Below are 24,318 nucleotides of genomic sequence, written 5' to 3' on the forward strand. Positions count from 1 at the left end.
AGAAAATTTTACGGCAGGAATTCATATTTAAGAGATTATTGGAAAGCTATCGGAAATGAAACATATGATATTATAGTAAAAAATTATTCGTTTAATCAATTCAGGATCCTAAGAAACACCAAGTTAGGAATCATTGAGATTTTCCATCAGATCATCGGGAAAATAGCTTTAGACAAACTGAAGCTAGGCCTAGTGGAATAATTGTGCCTATTGTGATTTCGTAAGTCAATTCGGAATTTCAGGCACCACTATCTCATTTATCAAATAACTTTTACGACTTTTTTGCTTCAAAAGATTCGGAACTATGGAATACTAATCTCATTAAACACACAATTGACACAGAAGAACGAGGCCCAATTTGACAGCGCCCATATAGGGTAAAGAAGAACCTAAGGAAATTATTAGAGGACAAGGTGCAAGAGCATGCAAAGGTCATCTAATATTCGAAGTTACCGTGGGCTTCCCCTGTGGTGCTTGAAGAGAAAAGGATTAGAGAAGTAAGATTTTGCGTCGATTATAGGAAATTGAATAGCATTACAAAGAAAGAATCTTTTCCTATGCCACGCATTGATGATGTCGGAAATTTATTCCCGGCCTTAGTTTTGTGTATTCCTCTTTTCTTTGTTTGGGTCCAACGTTAGACGACGTTTCTCTAGGCCTTGGGGCAACAACGTTCTTTGTCTTTCTTAACCCCCTCTTGTTTTTCGCCTCCCCCCTATTTCGGCTCGAGTCGAGGCTTGGCCTGGTTTCTTTCGGATACTTTTGAGGATCACTTACGCGACATTCGAGAAATTTTTTAAAATTAAACTTTATACGTGTCAATTTATTAAGGGTTCAGAAAATTATTTAGGGTATGTTATTTTGACGGACGGCATTAAACTGGAACCCGGTAAAATTGAAAGGATAGTAAATTATAAAACACCAATTTTTGCAGAAGTAAGATCATTTATAGGACTTGCCGGATATTATAGAAGATTCATTGAAGATTTTGGTTCGATAGCTAAGTCGTTAACTCGATTAACGCATCAGTATTTAAGTAGGGAATCTTTTGATTGGGGAACTGAGGAACAAGTTACCTTTGCGCTATTCGTACGTAACTCCCCCTGTTCTCTCTCGTTTATCCAAATTTTAATGAAAAATTTTTGCTTTTCACTGATGCGTGTGAATATGGGAATAGGAGCGGTATTGTCTCTAATTCAGGATGGGCAAGAACATCCAATAGCCTATTCCAATAGACAACTAACGAAAGCCGAATTGAAATAGGGTACAATAGGAAAAGAAGCGTTAGATGTGATTGATGCACTTAAACCCTTCCACCATTATCTTTTGGATAAACCTTTTTAAATTACTAGTGACCATCGACCTCCCATATAGCACATTTCTGCCGTCGGATGTCCGAATCATGGCCGAATATCCGTTAGATATCCATGTACTCAATGGGTAGTTCCAGGGATGTCCGTCGGCTAGTCACCTTGGAAGTGCAATGGATGTGCGAAAATTATATTCTACGGACCTCCTTCCAACAGCCAAGAAGATTTTCAATTGTTTCATTTAAGGATCGGCCTAGAGCCAATCGGGGCGCTTATTTGCCAATCGGGTTTCTCATTTCGGGCCAACGAGGCGTGGCTCAGGGTGGAAAATTCTTCTACCCGAATTCAATCGGGGTTTAATCGAGGTACTTAATCAGGGAAGCTACCCCGATTGTAATCAATCGATTCATCGATGCAAAAAACATAATCGATTGACTGTTTCACCCGATCGATCCGATAACAACCCCGATAATAGCTTGTTCTACCCGCCTGCCCCGATTTTTACTCTGAATCCGAAAGAACGGCATTTTTAATAAATTGCGTTGGGGCAACGGGTTGACCTCAAATTTTTCCCCACACCGCCCCGGTTGAAAAAGTGGCACCTCATTTCAGCCCCGAATGCACTTTATCGGTGTGGGGCGGTTAACTCGATTAGAGCTAATTGATGCCGATCGTTAAGTTTCATTATTAATTGTCAAAATATTTTTGTTTCCAAAAGGGGAGAACTTAACCGTGTTCAAATTTTTCCCTTTGGGGCCGTTCATAAATTACGTAGTAGCTTTTTTACTGTTTTTGGACCCCCTCCCCCCCTATTGTGGTAAGCTGAGTAGAATCGGAAACCCCCTCCCCCCTAATTACGTAGTAAACGGCAAGACCCCCCCCCTAAAAACTATATCTTAAAAAGTAGGCAAATAAAGGGTTTAAAAAACTGTATCTTAGCAACCCTTTAACTTTTACATGAAACAACAATTTGCTCACAAATATTGATTGATTCTGGGTGTAACTGCGTTATAAACAATTTAATAGGCAGGATATGACTTATTTTTTAATTCACTCATCGTTCTCCCATGGATTATCAAAATGCTCTTCAAGCGTCACAACTGGGCACGATAAGATCGAAGGCTTTTCGACAAATGGTGGGATTCCAGAAATATCCAATTCGTCTTTGTCAATCCATTCTGCGTCCTCTGCTTCTAAGCCATTATTGTCATCTGATACAATGATAGCCATCATTTCTCTCTGTCGCATCGCTGCGATGCGAACAGGTCTAGTTCTTGTGACGATGAACTCTTTCTCAACAACTGCACTTGCGCTTTGAGTCTTCTTTTTGTGTACAATCATGTGACTCTTCAGCATAACTTTCGATGCAAAATAAAGCGAACACTTTTGGCAAATTCGATCCAATAACTGCGACTGAACTGAGGGTGTGTAAAGATCATAAGGGAGCGTAAGGAATTCTTTAGTTGAATTAGGCAATAAGTCGCGTGAAAGATGGAGCGATAAAAATAAAGAAGGAAAGACGTGACTTTCAAAGCCACTTCGATCAGAAGCTTTTAACCCTTTGTCAGTTTGGATCAATGGAATCGGAGGAGGAATAAACCGCGTAGGAACAACGGCCAAGTATGAGCTTCTCGGCTCGTTAATACAACACATTAGATTTTTACACTTAACAATTTGCGTAAAGTACTGGCTCGTGCGAACATGCTCCGAAAACCAACACTGATCTTTCACGTTGAGCCGATCTTGACTGAATTCATAATAATTCGGATCCACATATTCAGCAACACAAGGATATCCATCAAATACTACTTCGCTCCATACCTCTGCCAGAGTAGTCCCAGCTTTTTCAAAGTTCTGTTTTTCAAGGTCCACATCGATGGTCTTACCAGCTGCGTCAAGCTGGTTCCCGTAGTAATTATGAAGAAGAATTAACCCAGATAGTGGGCGACTTAAAGGGGCCATCCTTCGCTCTGCTCGATTATGGACACTCCTGCCTTTTTATGTGAAAATATAATGAAAAGGTTTTGTATATGGGTGTGTAAAAAATCTCATCCAATAGGATTGTTATAAAGTTGATATTACCTGGTGCATTGGTAAAGATGAAAATCGCATCAAGATCGTGTGACACAAAGTGATGTATTGCAACTTCAATTACTTTGTTGTAACGAGGATTTTCGTCAGGACCCCCATCAACTAGTAGAAAGAAAATAGTTATACAAAAAGTGTTAGAAATTAAATTTCATTCATCAATTTGATTTTATACCTGAGAACATAACAATCGGCTTCACTCTCTCATCTGAACTTTTTGTTATAGAGTTGAATTCAGGGAGGTTCAGTAATCGTTCAAAGTCCATACAATGACTTAAAGCAGTTGAAGAACAATGTTTGCCGGAGCGAATGGTGACATAAGTTGGACCTGAATATCCGACAGCACCGGGCATTCCTAGGCCATTTCTGTCAACAGCTATGCCTGCATATACAGATGGGATGAGCTTGTGCCCAGCTGCGACAACCCAATCATGGTCCGAAAGTTTTACCCGATACTGCATGTGCATAAGCATAGGGGCCTGTACATTTGCTGCCGTTATCCCTATAGCCACTCTTTTGAAAATAACCAATAATTTCAAGTTAATTTTATAACCGCAGTAAATAAAAAGACAGTGACAATAGAAAAATAGTTCTAATAAAAGGCCAGAAATTATTTGAAATTATAAATACCTTGCTTTGCCGTCTTGAGAGATGTAGCACACTTCTGACGGTCCCAAAAGAGATGCAAGTTCATCCATGGTACGTATAGTTGCTTGACACAGTCTCTGATCTGGATGACTTTTATGAAAGTCGTTCTGAGCCCGAATAAGTCTCACTGGAACCGTGTCAATATGGCACTTTCCTTGGTGGCTACTACTCCTTTTAGGCTGTAATCGAAGGTACACTGATGATCTTTTCACGTGAAATCCGTCTTTAGTAAGTATCTCAGTTAAATCATCCAAGGTTAAGATGCTACGATAGATTTCATCTTGTCGCTTTTCATGAGCCGCTGATCCATGCCTTGCGATTCGGACAATTTCAGACAACAACAAATGCTGTGTTTCTTCGAGGCGAGGCCTACCCGCACTGCCAGAGTCCTTGATCTTCAGTTTTGATTTTAAATTAGGGTCAGCAACAACAGCTGAATTAAGAGCTTCTCGACGATTATCACGGAACTTTTTTTGATTTTGTTGGCGATCTTGTAAATTTTTAAGTTTTTTCTTACATTCATCCAGCTTTCTTTTCTTAGCTTTAAGAATTTCCTGTTCTTTTATAGTTAGCATGTCCATTTTTTTTCGATTATAAAGACCAACCAAATCCCCATTTAATAGATCAACTTCATTTTTAGCTGCTTCTTGGGCAGGCCTTTTCACAGAACTCGTAATTTTTGAACAAATGTTCTGTTCTGTTTCAGATTCCGTCAATAAAGGTTCACAAAACTGATCCGAATCAGGTTGAAATTCTAGTTCTTGGGGCCTTTCTATGGTTGTTTTTGTTTTTAAATGAGATATCGATGAGTTGGCAAAAAATTGCATTAATCCACCTTTTTTTTCGCAGCAATAGCATTAAGCTTTTTAAGATATTCTCCAGCTTTTGGTTTTATCAGCAACGGTTTATTCTCTGAACTTGATTTTATTGACTCCCATTCTTTGTTAAGTTCTTTTTGGCAAGTTTCTTTTTTCTTGTCTGGATAAGCCTTACAATATGCCTCAAATAATTGTTGGTAAATATTAGGCTGAGACATTGTTGACTAAGGTCGGGGTCAACGACTAACTGAGACGAAACGAAACAACCAGTTTGCCATTCAATGGGGATTTCCCCTTCATGTCTAGGCCTGTCTGGAAGCTCCTCCCCATTTCCCCCCGGCTACTGCAGCAAATTTTACTTTTTTTTTCCACACACTACGTAGTAAAATAGGAAATACCCCCCTCCCCCTGAGCAAACCGTAGTATTTTCTCAGAGCCCCCCCCTAAAACGTACTACGTAATTTATGAACAGCCCCTTAAACGTATTTTTATTTTAAGTCTATCATTCAATACGAAAAATAAAAAAAATAAAGGAGTAGTTATCTATTTGCCAGGTGGTTTATTTTTTAATTTATTACAAAAAAATGAATAAAATATATGTAAGTCGTGAGTTTGTTTGCACAGGCTTGCCGTTTAGATTACGGGAACCAAGCCATTGGAAATTAACTTAGAGAAAATATATATTATTCAGCATTTAATAATATTCGAAGCAAGTATACTTATGATAGGATTTTAATTTCAAATAATAAAAAACTACTTTAAACTTAATAAATCATGCGGAAATTTAAAATTTAAAAAATATTTATCACAAATTGTTTAATTGCAATTTATACAGTTCTGTTTTAACCTAAGTTCGACATCATCTTGACTTATTCAAAATCCTGTTGGTGATTTGTTATCGAAAAAAACTCAAGTGTTTTACAACAATTCGATTGGCTTGTTCTAAAATGATAGTTATTATATCTGTCGATTGACACAGTGGAAACACATTCCACTGTGGTGCGGGAGACCCGAGTTTGAATCCAGATAAAGCCTAATGTTTTTTCAAGATTATAGGTCCAATATATGTCATATTTATAGCCAAATGAAAGAAAGCCCGTTCGGATATCCTTAGAATGTCCGACGGCGCTGTTGAGGGCGGTCAAAACAAAAAAAAATTACATCCATAGAACATCCAAATCGGATGTCGCGCTGTCCGGCGGGTATAAAAAAGATGTACTCAACATCCGACCTCGACATCTGTCGGACATCCGACGGACTGCATTGTGTTATGTGGGCCTTAAGTGTCCGCGATGCCTCAAATACAAACGGCTCTTTAAAAAATAAAGGTCGCTTTAAGCATTTTTTTTCTGCATATAGTATAGTATATAGTATATAGTACATGGCTGAAAAATCAGAAAGATAAAAATGGTTGATTAGGCAGATGGGCTATATTGTTAGCCGCAACAAATTATGAATTAAGGTATAGGCCTGGATCTATTCATCAAAACGCTGATTGTTTATCCCGATTAAAAGTAGCTAGTATCCAACCGGTACCGAATAATGTTAAATTGATTTGCGAAAAACAGCTAGAAGACGAACTTCATACAGCCATCCATAACTTTTTGGAGAAAGGAGAATTTGATGAGAAATACGACCAATCCAAACTGGATTGGGCTAAGAAAATTGAATATTTTGTAATTATAGAAGGTACACTTTATCGCCATGAATTGCCTTCCAAGGATAGTAAGCGTAGAGAAATTAATCATCAATTAGTTTTGCCGTATTCGCTTCGCCAACTAATGCTAAAATAATTACATGACGTACCAATGGGAGGACATTAATTTTTATCAAACTTATTTTAAGTCCAAAATCATTATTATCGGCCTACAACGAAAAAAGATATTTTAGAATATTGTCAAGCTTGTGAAACTTGTACAGCTTATACTTCTTCCACTTATAGAGCACTTTTACATCGCCATAAACTTGCTAAAGCCCCTTTTCAAGTAATTGGCATGGAATTTTTAGGCCCTATTACTCCCGTTTCACCAAACGAAAATAGTTATATTTTAGTTATTGCAGATTATTTTAGTCGCTGGGTGGAAGAAGTTGCATTAAAAGATGAAACTGCCCAAACCGCAGCTGAGTGTATATATATAAAAATTATTGTCAGTCAAGATTGCCCAAAGCAATTGTTGCTGATCGTGGGACAAATTTCACTTCAAAATTGTTCCGTTATTTTTGTAAGAAATAAAAATTTTTTCAAAGGCTCACCACGACCTACAACCCCGCTACTAATGGTCTGACCGTAAGGTTCAATCGGACATTAAACGCTATGTTAAGAAAAGAATTAAAAGATAGAGAACATGCTAATTTGGAAGATATGTTAGACGATGTTTTATTTGCCTATCAATTGACTATTAATTGCCTATTTGACGTACGTTGACCGAGACGTAAACCGTAACAAGGTGAAGTGGGAGGGGCTTAGTTCAGCTCACTCTTCAACACTTGAAACCCAATATTATTTAGTCCATGGTAGAGAACCTAATTTTCCCATTAACGAATTTTTAGATGCTTCCCTCAAATACTAAAATCTGAATATGTAGGAAAATTAGCTGATCGTTTAAGTTATTGTTTCCAATGAGTCCGTAAGGAGAGCAAGATAGCACGGAATCGTCAGCGTGAAAAGAACAATAAACGAGAAAAAGAGAGAAAAAATGTTGTAGGAGATAGAGTTTTATTAGATATTCCCGTAGTTAAGGACGGCGATAGTAGGAAGTTTACTTCAAAGTATAAAGACCCTTTTTGAGTAGTCAAAGTTCATAACAGTAATACTGTGAGACCTGCTTTAAATATGTATTTTGTTCTCGGTATACAGTACTATGTTCTTACTGAGAGTACAAAACAGCACTGAAAGTGCAAGAAACCGAAACGACTTTATATAATCCTGGAAGGCAGCTTTCACTGGATGAAGCATCCACCGGTAGTAACATCTGCCGGTATTAACATCCGCCGGTGGTGCATCCGCCAGTGGTGCATCCTCCGATGGTACCATCCGTCGGTTGTGCATCTTCCGGATGTAATATCCGTTGGTGCTCCCGTCGACCATGACGCACGCCAACCGTGACATACGTCAACCGTGACGTACGTTGACCGTTACGTATGTCAACCGTAACAAGGTGAAGTGGGAGGGGCTTAGTTGAGTGACATACACTACGAATCACTCAAACTCCCGTGCAAGGATAGTATTGTAAAGGAGTACACGACGTTGTCATGTTGTCTCCAATACGGAAAAGTTAAATTTAATGCGGCGTCTTTACTCACAATGTCTTGTATACTTAGCAAGCATAAAAAAACACGCACGCAATAAATAAAAAGCCTTGTATTATAAACCAATTTACAACAGGTACCCGTAGAATAAGTAAACAAGCTCGTAAATCGAGGAAAAAAGACTCATGAGACTTAAATGTTACCAATGGGTACTAACTTCAAGGCATAGACGTAATAAAGTAAGAGTTAAACAGCTACTTAGTGATTACTTAAGGGGGTACTTATTCTGCGGCTTGCAAGAGTTACGGTAGCGGGCTCGGCGGGAGAGCGGCAGAGGCCTAAGTTGGCACACGCAACAGGCAGAGTAGATCTGACTGACTTTTGGGAGTTTGCGGTGGCTTTTTATATATGAGTCATCATCCCATGGGGGACATGCGGGACAATGTTAAGGTATAGGCGGACAAAATCGGGCGGTATTGGGCGATTTTGGACGTCACGAAGAGGTATAGGCGGACAAATTCAAGCGGTAACGGGCGAATTTGGACAATTGTTAAAAATAGGCCGGACGGTTTCGGGCCGTTTCGGGCAATTCACAACAGACAAAAATATATCTATTTTTAGACACGGGTCGAGGCTTTTAGAGACAGGTTAAGGCCGTTTTGGGCGGCTTTTGACAAATCGTAAAAGTTTCTATTTATAACGGGCGTGCCGAGACTTGTTCTCTACGCTTGTTATATTTTCTAGAAAGTCTAATAACTAGGTCAACTAGTGGGGTATTAAGTTAAGGAAAGTTTAAGAAATAAGGTCTTAGTTTAATTAAGCAAAAGAAAAGTGGTGAGAAGGGGCTTCGCTTGGCGTTTCGTTACATCGCTCCCCGTCATACTAGATTGCGTCCCGCAATCCAAAAGAAAATTCAGGGACCTGTGGGTCGGCTGCTTCTCGGCTGGTAAACCGCCGTAGGAGGAGGACGTGGGGGCTTAAAACAACATTTCCATATCAAACCACAAAATCCGAGGGCGTAACAAGCACGAGCGATCAGTAGGAAGATAGCGATGAGCAGGATGATGAATGAGTAGACTTTAAAATTCTCGAACCAATTGGTAAAGGTTCCGAGACCTGCTTTTTCGGCTGCGGATACGACGATAGCCGATGTCCCTGTAATTTGATTGGGGACAGTCAGGGAGTGTTCGTTCATGGAGGCTGTGATATCGGCCATTATATCCATCGGGCTAATGAGGACTTCCGTATAAGCGGGATTGGTTTGATGTTGGTGTTCGAAGAAGTTGACGTATTTATATCGGAAAGCGTCAGCCAAATCGCGCTGTGGGATGATGACGGATGCTTTGACCGGTTTCCACGTGTTATTGCGATAGGCGTGAGTTTTTTCGTTAAAATTCACGATACCTCCGGCCCAGTAGCATGGCGTGAAAGCAGTGAGTTCCCAAGCGGACCGGCCAATGGTGATATTGTTGAACCGCGGTTGAGGTCCACAAGTGGTTGTATCCGTCGTGAAATTTACTGTAGTAGGGGTGCATTGTAGGGCTGAGACGATGTTTCCGGTGGCGATCAGTTTGATGCATTGCCGAAGACCCAGCTGTGCGGCTGCCAGCCATCCATTGTATTGGGCAGTTGACACGGCTTGTGCGTGTTTAGCACGTCGTTGGTCGCACTGCATGCTCTGAATGACGCGGATAAGTTCATTTTCGTGACGGATGGCGGCGTCCTCCAAATACTAGATTCTTGCGTTTTGTCGGATGTTGATATCTAAAGGGTCATTTTTTTTGTCACAATATCCTTGATGAAGGATGGTACGGTAACTGCGGACGATCCTAATGGGTATTTAATGATGAACAAATGGTTGTCTCCGATCACGGTCCAACTGTCTATTTTTTTGTCGCATTTCACGGTTTGGCAGCGTGGCGTCAACCGTACGTGAAAGTCCAACTGTTTGGAGTCGTCTTGGAGGATTCAAGTCCCGTTCGTTGAAGATTCGTACCAGATTCCCACGCCTTTCTCTAATTGTCGGATTGCGATATCAGTTGGTTTTCCGTAGGTGTCTATCCAAAATAATGTTAGATGGTTATGGGATAGGGATCCATGGGATACGTTGGTTTTTCCTAGTGGCGTGTTTATCATGTCTCCTTCGTCAATTCGGGAAAGGACGACTTCTTCTAACATACAGCTGACTGTAACCACAGTGGGGGTTCTTAGCCAATATCCGAAGTCCTCCGGTTCTTGGTTAAATATCCATTTGTTTTCTGATTTCATTATTGGGCTCTCGTTGCATCGCCTCGACTGTCTCATTATATCACACTCTACCACCGTCGTTTCCATGGCGATGCGTTCCGGAACGGTAATAACTTTTCCTAGGAAATTGATCGTGATATGCTTAATTGATTTCCATCTACCACAGATGTATCCCGGGAAGTAAAAAGCTGCCTTTTTGTCGGTCATGACTCGATAGTCGACTTTCGTATTCGAATTGCGTGTGGCAGGTTCACAGGAGCCATCGGAAAATTGGAGGAGTCCGACTCCGCTTGGCTTGTTGCAGTCGCATGTCGTGATCTGGAATGCATTTGTCGAGGAGAGCAGTAGGAGTAGTGTGACGAGGTAATCATTATCTAAGGTAATCATAAAAACACCTTAATTTACTACCGTATTTCCACGCAGTAAATGTTTTTTAGTTTTTTTTGGTTTTGTTTTGTTTTTGTTTTGTTTTTTTGTTTTTTTTCTTTTGTGATACACTTATAGGGTTGGGGGGGGGGATGGACATATATGTGGAGAGCAATGGCATATGGCCGTATATTAATATTATTATCCATCTGTATCTAAAACATCGTATCTTATAGGGGGTAATAAGCATTAGGGGTTGATAGTCGGATAAGGGGAGCTACAGGGGGAAACATTGCGTTGTCGCGGGGAGGGAGGGCAGTGGAGAAGGTGCGTAAGACAAGGATGAAGTGAGAAGTGAGAGATGGGAAGAAAAATTGACTGCCGCAACGTACGTTCGCATGCGCAGTTGTATCCGGCTGTATTCCCGACATCCTAAATTGTGGGGGGAGGGAGGTGATTGTGGTGGGAGTTCGTTTATCGGGGGTTTACACGAAGAAATCGATTCGCTATTGCAGGAGCGTTCAGAGTGTATGGAGTGGGGTTGGGTGAGTTATAGTATACGGATGGCTGATAATGTAGCCTATTAAATCGTATGGCTGTTGGAGCCTTATCTGTTTTTATCGGAAGCATCCTATGGTATGAAGGGGTGGGGAACAGTCCGCATGACAGTCGTGTCACGCAGGGTTATTATGGAAATATGGCAGGTTGGTGCTTCGTTCACCGTAGGAGTGGCAAAAAGCAATACAAGGGGAGTGCTATATGGCTGTATGAATAGAAGGGTGAAAATATCATAGAGGGCGCACCATATTGTGGCCTGGGGCGTTTCCCCGAGATATATGTACGGCAAATATTTTACATGGTGGAAGTTGGATAAAGGCAGAATGAGTAAGGGTTATGTAGAGCAAGGAGATGGAGAAAACGGTAGACGAGCTTAGAGTTAGCGTATCAATTATGATTTTGTAGCAAGTTTCATCCGATTTTATCACGCATCCTATATGATGGATCGCATCCTATATGATGGACGATACGGGCTCTCGGGAGTTTGTGCAGCATTAACAGAATGTCTCCCGTAAAACAAACCAGTTATAATTTTATTTTATTATTTATTAATATTTATTTATTTATTTATTTATAATTTTTTTTTCTTTTTTTTGGCTTTCGTCGCTTTCTTTAGTCACTATCTATCATGATAATAGATTTTTTTTGGGGGTTTTTTTGTTGGTTTTTTTTGGGGGGGGGGTTGTTTTGTTTTAATTATTTTTTTGTTTTGTTTTGTTTGTGTTGTTTTGTTTTGTTTTTTTTTTTCTTTGTTGGTTTTTTCTTTATTTATTATTTTTATTTTATTTTTTTTGCTGGTAGACAATTTGACAAAGTTTTTATTTTATTTATTTATTTTTATTGCAAAAGCGAGGTAACATTTATTTGTTTTGGTGTTACATAATTGTATATAAAACAAAAGCTAGAGGTAAAGAAAGGAAAATAAGGAAAAGCTCCTGTGGTTTATGTTGGTCGTCCAGCCTGGACGTGTGGGAGCCACGAATAGTCCCGGCGATGGAGTTGCTCTCGGCAGCTGTAGATCCATCGTGGACATCCGGCTGTAGGAGGCCGGTGGCCACGCCGCTGGGGGGAGGCCTAGGGTGTTTCATTTTGCAAAAATTTTTGAAATTCAAGGCGGCCTTTTGAATTGGGGTGCCCAGTACTAAAATAATGATAACTACAAAATTTCAGATTTTTAAAGAAAAATTTGACCCTCCCAGCCGTGAGAAAATAGCTAAATTTGCATTTTTCTTCCTATTTTCCCCTGCGCTCGAGATGTTGTATTTGGAATTTTTTAGCGGCCTTTCGTATTTAAGTTCTTCAATATACAACTAATATATGCTCAAAACCTCATATTGATCGAAGAAGTTTTAGAGGTCGCAGAATAATTAAGAAAAAAAAAAAGGAAATTCAAAGTTTTTGTATTCATTCCGACGTAAATATCAAATTGAATTCAAAGTGCTTTTGTTGAACGACTTGAAATGAGCTCGATGTTGTTCAATTACTTGAAACAAAAAATTTAGCTCTTCAACGTTACCCACAACATCTTTGAAATCTGTAATTAATTTAACAGCACGCTCAGCACAGTCATTAACCACTTCCATTGACCGAACGACAGCCTCTGCTTTTTTATACCTACTCATTTTCTCCCGGCAAGAAACAGGTGCCTGCATCCAATCAAGTTGTTCCTCATTCATTTTTAATAAATCAAAAAGCAACCAACTGTTGGGGCCTATGAATCTTATTAACTGGTCAGGATACTCAACTGAATCGTTAGGGCCAGTCTTTTGAAATTTTGGTTTGACTGGTAAAAAGCGCTTTTGACGAGGAATGGATAATAGGTTTTCAACTAATGCTTTCCTCAGAAATTCAGCTAACTCTCTATCAAAAACGGAAAATACAACCAATTCTTCCGACAAATACAACAAATGATTGAGAATCGATTTGATAGCTGATGCTGCGGCGATTTCGTTTTCCTTTCGATAAAGCGACATAATCGATAAGTATTTTAGATCCACAGCTGGAGATATCGTTGCAAGCCTTGATTGTAGAAACGCTTTACTGTGAAACAGTTGCAATGAAAGTTGCCATAGTCTTGACGTTCTTTGCTTCTGCATCGCTCATTTCAAACTGCTCCGAGAGCAATTGCATTTTGAGAAAGTATATGGAATACGCCATAAATCTTGCGTGATGATGGGCTCCTTTTAAATGAAAGTAAAGTCATGTATAGTGGACAATATTTAAACACATATGCTAAAGCTTATTAATCAACCTGGTTTCCGAAAAGAAAATGGATATACGCTGCCGCCGAGGAATAAAACTGTCAGTTCGAGAAGTTCACGATAATCTTCTTTCGGAAAAGTTTCATTTTCTAAACGCTCCGTGCCCCAGTCCACTACCGAATGAGCAATATTTTGCAACTCAACATCTACGTCAAAGTCAAATAGCGATAGATTCTATGAAAAAGTAAAGCAACATTATTGATAAGTCAATCATAGTTATTGGAAGACGCTACTCGCTACTGTCACTAACCGTGTGGTCTTGGTCAATGTTTGGCCACTCTTTTTGAAACCTGACAAATAAAGCTTCTGACGGACTATTCCTCTTGCCAATTATTGAATCCGATACGTGTTTCACATGAAGTTCGTAAACAGGGTGGCGACAAGCAATCCACAATACCGAGTGGCCAACAGTTGATTCAATGATGGTCGCGCTGCCTTTCAAACGCCCCGTATTGCTGGCGGTTGTGTCGAAACAAAGGCCAATAACGTTCTTCAATATGCCCCAATCTTCTAATAAATCGACTACAGCTCGATGTTGAACGACACCTGTGGAATCTGGAATTACTGGAATTCCTAACAACTTTGGTGATTCAATCTGAGGTTTGCCACTGACTAACACAGCCACGTGATCGTCAACATTTCCCGTTTAATACCTAAAACCCCCCGTTAAAAACATATATATTTTAGTCGATGATATGCATTCCATAATACCAAATAATTTCAATACTTAATGAGCTTTGAATCCCAATGGACAATAACAAAAGGAGGATTTTCTTTCAGCCAGTCCTCTTTTACTTTTTCTGCTATGGCTTTTCTGTTCTCGCGTCGGTGGCGTTAAGCGGTAGATAAAGACATGCTCATGTCATTAATGTCACCACCTCCTGCTCTTACAAAAGCTGACTGCAGAAGTAAATGGTCCCGGATGCTAATATTACGGCTATCGGCAACTTGTCCAGTTTGTTTCGTGAGATTTTTTGCTGGAATTTGAAGCACCACTGATGATGGCCTGGGCGTAGCCCATGCAGCTGAATACTCATCATCAGTCAAATGACAATCAGGGATAGATTGTTCCGATTCAGAAGACAGCTGGGCATCATCATCAACCAAACCAGGCGTTAACTTGTCAGCGATTGAGCATGACTGTTTTCGATTCATTCTTCTTTGTCGACTACTTGCTCTTTCTTGCTCTTTTCGATCCAATCCATACATCGTTCCAGTTTGAGGATACTGTCGTTGACCAGCTAAAAATTCTAAATCTTCTTGCCAGTTATTCGTTCGTAAAGCTTTTAGCTGATTTTCAACATCCGATGGAGACAAATCACATAGACTATTCATGCTGTTGTTGAATTCTTGGATTTGTCTTTGTGAATTTTCGTTTTCACGAGCAGACACTTCGATTTTTTTAACAGACGCCCAAACTTTATGAATTTTAATCAGTTGATCAAGACATTTCTTGTCAGACTTGATTGGGATAGCGGCTCTTTGCCAAATTTCTTTCAATTCCATAAGTATGGCTCGAAAAACTTCTCTAGTACTTGTGTTACCTTTGGCCTGTTGTCTCAGCCACAAAAACCTCTTCATGACGGCTCTCTTCAAAGGCAGTTTAGTCCCAATCGATAGGCTACTTTCGGTTCCATGGCCGAGTAGCCAATCTTTATTGTTGGTCCTCGTTTTGCCCATTCCAAATCAAAATAATTACCACTAATTCGAAGCACTACTACTGGATTTCAGATTTCACCAACGATCACTGTCAAAAAAGGGCGACTAAGCGATGGTGCCATATTTCTTAATTTTTCTGTGACCTCTAAAACTTCTTCGATCAATATGAGGTTTTGAGCATATATTAGTTGTATATTGAAGAACTTAAATACGAAAGGCCGCTAAAAAATTCTAAGTACAACATCTCGAGCGCAGGGGAAAATAGGAAGAAAAATGCAAATTTAGCTATTTTCTCACGGCTGGGAGGGTCAAATATTTCTTTAAAAATCTGAAATTTTGTAGTTATCATTATTTTAGTACTGGGCACTCCAATTTAAAAGGCCGCCTTGAATTTCAAAAATTTTTGCAGAATGAAACCCCCTAAGAATTCTACCTCACCCAGGGGACTATCTCTCGGTAGAGTGTGTGCCATATTGGAATTGTTTTCTACAACAATCTGATATTTTCTGTTTTCGTTCGTAGCGTTTACGAAATTGCCTATGTATATTCCCTCTGGTAAATCCATACTCTGGGAAAATAAAAAGAGAGAGCTAGTGCCTAATCTATCACCCTGCTCTTTTAATGTGGCCTCTGCAACTTGAGAAGATCTAGGGGCAATTGAAACCTTTCTAACTAGAGTCATGGCTACGTTGACCGTGGGCTCTTGGCTCGTCGGTAATAACCCATTTTGTTTAACTTCCTGATTACCTTCCGGTTTGTCACGGGCAAGGAATATAGTTTTGGAGCGGCCCTCAAAAATAAACTCGTGTTTGTCTGCGGCGTCCAGACCCAATATACATGATTCTGATATACCGTTCGTGACGATAAATTCTTGGTCTAGTACATTGGCACCGTAAACAACTGGTAGGGAAACTAACCCTAACGTAAAAAATTTTTTGTTGTGCACATCGTATAGTTCTACGTCGGACTCAGAGCAATTCACTTGCTCTTCCAACGCTATCCGATTAAAAATATCTATATGTAAAAGGCTCCGCGCTGCATCCGTATCGAATAATGCTTTAAACGGAATATCGTGAATTATCACAGAAAGTCGAGGGGCTGCTAATTAACTGAAAGCTGCAATTTTTGCGACTGATGGTATGGTTTTGGGGCTTAATGACCTATTCTCCGTTAACCCAATTTTATGGCTGGCCTTTATTCGTTTCCCTGGTTCGGTGAAGCGTCAGTTTCGTTAGGCTTAATTAAGTTTTTCTTCTGGGGCCAAAATTTCATTACGTGGCCTACTTGTTGACAAAAGTAACAGGTAGGTGGCGTCTCTGGTGTCGTTTGCCATTTTATAAATCGAAAGCAACTTTCGATGCTGTGGTTGGTGAGGCCGCAGTTTGAGCAGCCAGCGGCATTTTGCGTTGCCCTATTTCGTGGGAAAGGTTGCTGACCTGAGTTATTTTCGTTAGGCCTGCCGAAAGTGTTTCCGACTGGTTGTCGGAACCCGTTCATTGGGCCTTGGCGGTTGAAACTGTTTTGGGGGCGTGGTTTGAGAAATTTCCGTGTCTTGATTGGTTCGGGTGATAGCTGAAGTTATTTCTGAGGGGTTTACGTATCTCATTTGTTTGGCGAATGCTAGCCTGCATGATGCTGCCGAGGTTTGTTATGACGTACGTTAAACGGTCAATTTTTCCGCTCAAGTCGGGCGATGTGCTTGTTTCTTGTAGAGCAGGTTCAGCGGTGGCTTATTTCAGGCAGGATGCGATTGAGTTTATGTGTTCACTTTGTTTTTCAATTGCTTGTAGGATAGACGTTTCGTTTTGAGTGCTAGCTACAGCGTTAACAAATATCCTTTTGTCTTTTTCTATCGTATCTGATTGGACGCGCTTTGCGTACTTCTGTGTGATAGATACAAGTTCTTCGAATGTTGATACCGATTTGTGTCTTACGATGTTTTGAAGTTCTGGTTCCAGTCCTTGCAAAAATTTTTGTCGAAGTAATCTTAGTTGCGTGGTTTTTTCTTCGGGTGTTTCCTGGTTGTTGGAGGGATAGGCCCGTGTGTATAGCGTTTTAAGTCTGTAGGAATAATTTTAAATATTTTCTTTTGACTTCCGTTGTATCTCGTCTAATTGGTTTTGATAAAAGTCAATGTCTTCGGATCCATGGTAGTTTTCTTGGAAGAGTTTCTTGATATCTTCGTATTCGTAAGTATCGCTGGATTCCAAGATATTTTGTAGTAAGTCGTATGCTTCGCCCGACATTTTAGTTGACAGCATACTGATTATTTCTGCGTTGTCCCAGTTTGACATGGCTACGACGTTGTCGAAAAGCTAAATCCAACGATCGAAGCGAACAGGGAGGATGCCTGAGAAATTTTGCAGTTGATTCAGCATGGTGATGGCTTCCCTGCCCTTACGGTGGTAATTTTTCCGGTAATTATTTGGGGGTGATGCCATTTCTTGGTTTTTTGTGATGTTTATGTTGTTGATTCCTTTTTCGTTAAATAAACACTCTTGGTCTTCGCTTTTCTTTTCGTCCCGTGTGACAGTCAGTGGGTGAGTAATTGGTGCAGTTTACCCAGGCTTCTTTGTGTGTGCTGTTCTCGGGAGTTTGATAGCTCGCTTCTTTCGGGTAAGGCGTATATGCGCCGGTTCGTTTTAGAGTGGCAGCTCTGTTCGTATCAAACCAGAGACGGTGAGGATTTTGTGTCTTTTGTGGGAGGTAATAAACTGGTCCGTACGTATTTGGAAAACGAGGGATCGGGATTCTGATCTTCAAGGGTGACGGCAGGGGTGTAACGTGGTTGGGGTCGAACAGGGGTTTGATCAGTTGACTGAATTTTGTACAAAATAGCGTGATCCCGATCCGGTGTTTTGTGTTCAGTGTTATTGCTAGGGTTTCGAGTGGCTGGATGAGAGAGTAGGTTCCTTGTCGTGTCGTGTGTTTGGTACTCGCTTCTTTCCGGAGCGCTGTGGTGTAAGTCTGCGCTACGACCGCGAATTGGCCCGGTATTTTCACAAAGTGGAGAATGGATCTTATTTCGTTGACTGCAGCGGTCACAAATGCACACAAAAGGGCTGTCAGCTCGCTCACTTCGTGCTGCCAGAGTTGTAGAGCTTTCGTGAGTTTCTTCCTTTCCGCGAGTTTGGTTAAGTTGTGCAATAGTTCTGAAAAGTAGGGCTGGAGTGCTAAGTGGGAATGATGGTCGCAGGTCTCTAAATATGCACACTGAAAGTCCTGTCGGAGGGGATGGATTTGCTGTTTGGATGGGGTGCTCTCTAGCTCCGTTGTTATCCAAGCGATTATTGCACTGGCTTGTGGATACGCGGGGCGTATTTGTTTCAGCTCTTGCCGGAGTAGATTGGCGTACTGTTTGTGCAATGTTGCAATCCTCGTCGTGATGTTCCACTTTTCCATGCGCGGAAATTGTTCTTAAAGGGTATTCTATGATATCGATGCTTAGTTCGTCTCCGCCGATAGCGTTGCTGTGTTGGCTTAGCGCTGTCAGGATGTGTTCGATGTACGGCGTGAAAGGTAGGGGATTATTGATGGTGTTTGTGGTGGAGTTGAGCGTGTTAGGTTTAATGTTTCCTTGGGGAGTACTGGTATTTGGTGGTGGAATATGGAGATGCCCTGTGAGACGGTTGACTAATTCGAAAAATGAGTTGCTAGTGGGCGGGGAAAGATCTGAAGTGTTTGGAATTATGGTCGAGAGTGTTTCTTCGATAGTCTGGTTGTCTACACGATCTTGATGGAATGTGGTGGCTGCGTTATTTATTACGTAGATATTTTGTATTGGCTGGTCGGTGCTAGTTTCGTCGGATGGGGTGTTATTTGTTAGGACCTTGCTGTTTGCTGAGTTCGTTTTGTCACTTACCGAACTTATCGTGGGCGTTGTGTTTGCACTATGTGATTCAGGGATGACAGTAATTTGCGGGGTTTGGGAAATAGTGTTTCATTGTGTATTTATGGTTTCTGTTTTAATACTGCCTTTGTTGGAGCTTTCGGTACTTATTGATAAATTGGTTTGATTTGTCACTTTTTTTGGTGTAAAGAAATTTGCAATCCTGGTTATAAGTGACGGATTTACGTTGTCAGTGTTTTGGATGCGTATCTTCTTAGATCGTAAAATAGCCTCAGGGTTATCTACTTGCTCTAAAGGTACGTAATTTAGCGTTGAACGAGTAGGTCTCTTCTGGGAAGGAGGAGATTTGAGAGGAGTGTACGTATTAGGCTGAGTCAGATCAGTCGTGAAAGGTGGAATAACAAAGAGTTCCGTGGGAGCGTTAGCAGTCTTATTAGATTTTTTGAAAAAGGTACTTCTAGTTTTAGGCTTAGCACCCGTATACAGCGACATTGTAAGTGAGTTTGAAAACCGCTGCCACCAGATTTAAAGGAGTACACGACATTGTCATGTTGTCTCCAATACGGAAAAGTTAAATTTAATGCGGCGTCTTTACTCACAATGTCTTGTATACTTAGCAAGCATAAAACAACACGCACGCAATAAATAAAAAGCCGTGTATTATAAACCGATTTGCAACAGGTACTCGTAGAATTCAAGCTCGTAAATCGAGGAAAGAAGACTCACGAGACTTAAATGTTACCAATGGGTACTAACTTCAAGGCATAGACGTAATAAAGAAAGAGTCAAACAGCTACTTAGTGATTACTTAAGGGGGTACTTATTCTGCGGCTTGCAAGAGTTACGGTAGCGGGCTCGGCGGGAGAGCGGCAGAGGCCTAAGTTGGCACACGGAACAGGCAGAGTAGATCTGACTGACTTTTGGGAGTTTGCGGTGGCTTTTTATATGTTAGTCATCATCCCATGGAGGACATACGGGACAATGTTAAGGTATAGGCGAACAAAATCGGGCGGTATCGGGCGATTTTGGACGTCAAGAAGAGGTATATACGGACAAATTCAAGCGAGATTGGGCGAATTTGGACGATTATTAAAAATAGGCCGGACGGTTTCGGGCCGTTTCGGGCGATTCCCAACAGACCAAAATATATCTTTTTTTAGACACGGCAGGTTAAGTCCGTTTTGGGCGGCTTTTGACAAATCGTAAAAGTTTATATTTATAACGGGCGTGCCGAGACTTGTTCTCTCCGCTTGTTATATTTTCTAGAAAGTCTAATAACTAGGTCAACTAGTGGCGTATTAAGTTAAGAAGAATTTAAGAAATAAGGTCTCAGTTTAATTAAGCAAAAGAAAAGTGGTAAGAAGGGGCTTCGATTGGCGTTTCGTTACAGTATGAGTGTAATATAGTAAAAGCGGCTTTCGGCTCGTTACATTCCTCCCCCCGATAAGGGAAATAGAAATGTTCACCAATTCCGTTTCTATGTAACGTTGTTCGGGGAAATACAATATTGGAGTTTTTTAAGAATTTCGGAGCCACGAATACATAGTAAAACCATGGTCTAACATTAGAGGTCCCAGAACTGTCGTCTGCTAGGCCTTTTTTGGGCTGTTCGTCTGCTATTTCCGTGGACAAATTTTGGGGCACTCGCTAGGGGCGCTGACTACCTGGATCAGTCATAACATTCCCTCCTGAACGTTGTCAACAATGGGGAAAGTAGTCGTTTGTGACTGTTTTTCGCGCTATTTTCTTCTGTATTAAAAATTAAAAAAATTTACTATACAAATAAAGGAAACCTGAATCAATTCCTCTTTGTATTATAAACCTTAATATACATTAATACACATTAATTGACCATCTTAGACAGTTTGCGCAGCTTATGCTGCCCTTCTTTTAATTTCTGTCTAATCTCATTTTTTAAACGTTTCACTTCCATATGATATCGGATTTCTATATATTCAAACATTTAAAAAGGGACCATTTCCATGCGATGTTCGTCGCAACAAATTCAAGTCAAAACAAGGCCGTTCAAAAATGATTTTGAACAATTTTCTCAACTTAAAAAACATGCCAAGAGAGGCAAAGGCTTCCTACGTTTTGCCTCGCTTGGCATGTTTACTTACATTTGCCAAAGTTGAGAAAATTGTTCAAAATCATTTTTGAACGGCCTTGTTTTGACTTGAATTTGTTGCGACGAACATCGCATGGAAATGGTCCCTTTTTAAATGTTTGAATATATAGAAATCCGATATCATATGGAAGTGAAACGTTTAAAAAATGAGATTAGACAGAAATTAAAAGAAGGGCAGTAAAACTTTTGATTTTTGTTTGTTCGTCCTCTTTCTGCTTTAACTTAAGGGTTGTTGAGATGGTTAGATGAGGTTTAATTTTTTCGTTAAAATGTTCGTATTCATACTCTACGAGCTTTTTCCAATGTGCGATAAACTGTTCTCTAAGTTGTTGTGTTTCGGACTCAGGGTCTTGGGTCTCAAGGGTATCTAAGAAAGGGTATAAGGAAGGTAAGTGCTCATGAGTCGGGGAATAGTTGATTAGTATTGAGAGCAGTCTCTGGTGAGTTTTTAGAGATACTATACATTCGCTTACCTCTTGTATTGTAACGAGCCGAAAGCCGCGTTTACTATTTAGCTGAGCTGATAACTCCTATGTGTGCCAGCGTACACATGTCAATAATTTAAAACCCTTGCATGAAACGATGTTGTGAAAAAGGGAAATGCGTCCTCCCTTTAAAAGCCCGTCGGACTTTGAAAACTGATTCCGTAAATCAACTGCAACCCAAACAATAGATTTTTCCGAAAATGACATTGCCATTGAAGGTCAAGATCACGAAGAAGCAATGGTGAACGATAGCTCCAATTTGGACGCCACTCTAGCGGGTAAAAATTTTCCGACGGAGATATTCCGCAACCATTAGGTCCAGGAAACATCACTTATCCATTCCGACCTTCATCAGAAGAAAATATTTCCACCACCGAAAAACACAACGACGCAACACAGATGATTCATCACGATAGAATTAGCGAGAACGATTCTGCACGCGCTATTAATGACTCAGATGCATGTCCATCACGGAGCCCGAGGAAGATGCGTTGGCCGAGAAATCCGAACAATTCCGATTTGTCACTGGACGCCCGCAACGCAGTCGAAGGAAGCCTCTGCGTTACAGAGACGGGTTCCAATAACGCGAACTGAGAACGAAGCATTAATGCTGGATACTGTGACATCAATGTCATCAGTAGTCGCTCAATTATATGAGACTGGAAAAACCATCAATCATACCACAACCCTCTTTCGTTGCCCACATTAATCTCTTCTACGTCGACACAACCTGTTCACCATGGAGGACCACCAACTAAACGGAGAGCCGGAGGAACACCTGCCGCCCTCGACTCGGCTCTGGCGTCTCGGCACTTACCATGACTGGGGCTTGGGTTCCGCGTAGCAGCACAACGTGCAAGCGCCATAGAGTACACCTGTGGCGCAGTCAAGGGCCCAAAACTGGGGACATCCGAAACAGCTGGCCGACCAAGGCTGGGCACAACAGCAGCAGCACACGGTGCAAGATTGGGCACAGCCGCAGCAGCAGACCGTCGTGCATTTGACTAGCCAGTCATGAGATTCGTACGGAGAGAACACCTGGGTCCAAGAGCAGCACTGCTATGAAGAAAGCCTACGGGTTCGGACTTCCCTGCTCGCAAATAGGCTTCAAGTCTATATCCAGAATGAAAACTGGCGTACTGCGGTTGACCCCTTGAAAAGGATCCTGGATCTCGATCCGACGAATCGTCATCCTCCGCTTTACGGATGGCCGTCATCTTCGTGCGACGCGCTCTTTTACCGCTCTCACCAAGGAGGTGATAAGTAAGCACGAGTAAAACCTGAACCGAAAAAAATTTCGTCTACGATCACGAACGAAAGAAAGAAACTTTTTCTATTTTCTAACCTGTCGTGAAATGCTTACAGCATGGATATCTTTCCTATCATTTTTTTTCTTTCCTCTGCAATTCCTCTATCCTGTCGTCTTTGATTCTTTGCCCTTTTTTCTTCTTTTGGGTTCATCTCTCGAAATTGATCCTGTAGTAAATAAAGTTGTAAAATTTGAAACGATAGTTAATTTATCTATTTTGGCTCGTCAAACATAAAAGAGCAGTAAACAAGTAACGATAAAATGGGAGGAATGGGTTAATGATTCGCAAATACAAGGGTCGCATCATTCGCACACGACGGTTTACAAGGGTTATATGAATCTTATGCGTACTCACCTTGCGTAGGTTTGCCCCGTAATTAAACATAGTCAGACCTGCCGTTCGATCAGGAAAACGTGATCGATGATGAACGATCTCTATCAGCCTCAAATTTTGATCGATCGATCGTTCAATTGATCACGGAAACAAACTGATCGATTGATCGTTCATCTGATCAATTTTTGACCAAAAAATTCTCATGTCATCTAGCACGGTGAAAAGTCTTGGAAAATTTTTTTTTAAACTAATTAGTCACCTTGGAAAGCAGCAAGATTAGCTATTAGTGTAAACTAAAAAAAGATGTCTTCGTGCATTATTCAATGAAGAATGGAACTGGTGGTTTTTGTTGAGAAAAATTCGAGTAAACATTTGTTTACTGTACTTTTTTCTTTTGAACTGATATTTTAGAAGAATTTTGTGACACAGAAACAATATGTGGCTCAATTCTGCCTGGAGATTGAAAATTTTCCTCAGAATTCAGTGTTTGTCTTCATTCCACCCCAATCTTAAAACTAAAAAAAATGTGATCGGTATTTTTAACTTCTTTTACAAATATTAAGTACATTTACGTAACGATTGATTTCATTTTCCTCATTACTTAATGAAGAGATGGCTTCAGCGTTCAGCTATTATAAAAAAAGTGACAAAAAATGATTGAAAGCAGTGAACTATTACTGTGACTGATTAAGAATAGTAAGCATGATGTATGGCTTCTGCAAAGCAAAGTAGAAGAACTACTATTTGCGACTCATAGATGGCGTTTCGAAAGTTGGTCAAATTTATCAGTAAAATTTCGATCTCGATCTCGACTGAAGTCGATGAGCAATCGATCAGAAAAAATGATCGGTCGATTGCAATCGATCTCGATCAGAACTGGAGGCATGTCTTTACATGGTACGTTTTTTTTACAAATTGAACTCCAAAGTAGCTCCCGTACTGACCCAGAGCCCCTTCCTTCTTCTATGTTCTTCTTTCTACTTCTTTTTTAAAATCCATCCTTCTCTA

At 40.6% G+C, this 24,318-nt stretch overlaps 1 non-coding gene and 3 pseudogenes across 1 annotated transcript; all 4 read right to left on the minus strand.

Moving 5' to 3' along the window:
• Nucleotides 1-4,018: 4,018 nt before the first annotated feature.
• Nucleotides 4,019-5,083, minus strand: LOC123474107 (annotated as a pseudogene).
• A 3,943-nt stretch (nucleotides 5,084-9,026) lies between these two features.
• LOC116926819 lies at nucleotides 9,027-10,747 on the minus strand. The gene is made up of 2 exons (XR_006649326.1): nucleotides 10,046-10,747; nucleotides 9,027-9,845 (listed from the first exon to the last, which is right to left on the minus strand). It is a non-coding gene; the product is annotated as an uncharacterized LOC116926819 (transcript).
• A 1,958-nt stretch (nucleotides 10,748-12,705) lies between these two features.
• Nucleotides 12,706-13,414, minus strand: LOC123474446 (annotated as a pseudogene).
• Nucleotides 13,415-16,697: 3,283 nt separating this feature from the next.
• On the minus strand, nucleotides 16,698-17,507 carry LOC123474467 (annotated as a pseudogene).
• Between the last annotated feature and the right edge of the window lie 6,811 nt (nucleotides 17,508-24,318).

Source organism: Daphnia magna, linkage group LG7 (assembly GCF_020631705.1).
Source record: "Daphnia magna isolate NIES linkage group LG7, ASM2063170v1.1, whole genome shotgun sequence".
Taxonomy (NCBI): Eukaryota; Metazoa; Arthropoda; class Branchiopoda; order Diplostraca; family Daphniidae; genus Daphnia; species Daphnia magna.